Source organism: Mus pahari, chromosome 11 (genome assembly GCF_900095145.1).
Source record: "Mus pahari chromosome 11, PAHARI_EIJ_v1.1, whole genome shotgun sequence".
Taxonomy (NCBI): domain Eukaryota; kingdom Metazoa; phylum Chordata; class Mammalia; order Rodentia; family Muridae; genus Mus; species Mus pahari.
In genome coordinates, this window is record NC_034600.1 from 30740812 (window position 1) to 30742355 (window position 1544).

Genomic DNA, 1544 nt, shown 5'->3' on the forward strand with positions numbered 1-1544 from the left:
CATGCACAGGACGGGACCACAGGAGGATGTATACACAGGATGGGGCCACAGGAGGATGCATGCACAGGATGATACATGCACAGGACAGGGTCACAGGAGGATGCATGCACAGGATGGGGTCACAGGAGGATGCATGCACAGGACTGTTTATTAGGATCCCCAGTCCAGGACTAGAAGCACACTGATGGACAGGTGTCATCCTGCCCACCATCCTGCTCCAGCACTGTGTCCTCGTCCACACCCACACATGTTCTGCATTCAGATCTCTCACATCAGTGATAAGCCAGCTGCATTATGTATCAGCTGGCTTCTGGGGTATGTCCTAAGACCCTTCACAGCATTGCTTCTATGAGAATAAAAATGTTAACTCCAGTGGCTGATTTGCAAATTTATGGAGAATGACCCAGTTACAACTTGGGGACACTTTATTTCTATAAATTGGTCTCTCTAGCTGGCATTTGGGAGCTGGCTGGGCAAGGCATTTAGCGAATCGCCCCATCATTTGGGAAAGGACAGAGAAGGTTCTAGAAGAGGTGAGTCAGGCTAAGGGATGGGCAGTGTGGAGTGAGGAGGAACAAAGAGCCAAGAGATATTCCGAACCCAGAGTCGGTACCCATCCAACAGAGCCGTCAGACCCAGCCCCACTGAAGCTTGAAATGATGTAACCAATATTCATGGGAAATCTTTGGATGCTTCCTGAGTGGACACAGCGCCCTGCTTGGTGATGAGCTGGATAGGTTTATAAAGAACACTTTTTGCTGGGCAGCCTTGATAAGGCCATATCTTCCCCTCAGAGCTAGGGAGTTAGAAATTGAAGTTTTATATCTCAACCAGAGTTAAGCATTCCACAGAGGGTCCTATCTACTTGGATTTCATAAATTAATCGGATGGCTATGTATTGACTCTAAAAGACCTAGAGGACTTTCAGAGAAGCAAAGGGACAATGCTTAGTTTTCTATCAAACAAGGGAAATAGCAAGTTGGAATGGGAAGCTTCCAGGGTACCCTGAGAAACGTGGGACCAAGGGTGAGTGAAGTAAGCCACCAACTGTCAAGAGGCAAGACAGAGGGGCTGGAGATATCGCTCAGGCCCTCTAGGAAACCATGCCTGGTAGCATTCAGCTATAACCCCAGAACTTGGGAAGTAAGGTTATTGGGAACTAAAAAGGGGGACTCTGGGGAAGAGGGGGAAGGGGAAGACCCACACCCCGGCCAGAGTTCCTCCTATTCTCTGGTCAGTCAGGCATGGGAGAGCTGCCATCACTTTCCACTCATCCCCAGGTGGGCATCTAAGCCTCCTACTCTTCAGGGAGGTGGCAAAGGGGCAGCCCTACCTGGGAGCCCCAGACCTACTTTCCTAAAGCCACTGGGGGTTATGGGAGAGAGGGATGAGGGAAGAGGTTCCCAACACCAGCAAGAGTGAGCGCAGCCTGGGTGAGCAGAGACTGTCTATGGTTTTAGAGCTTTATTGTAGAAAAGCAAGGGGAAAGAGAGAGAGAGAGAGAGAGAGAGAGAGAGAGAGAGAGAGAGAGAGAGAGAGAGAAG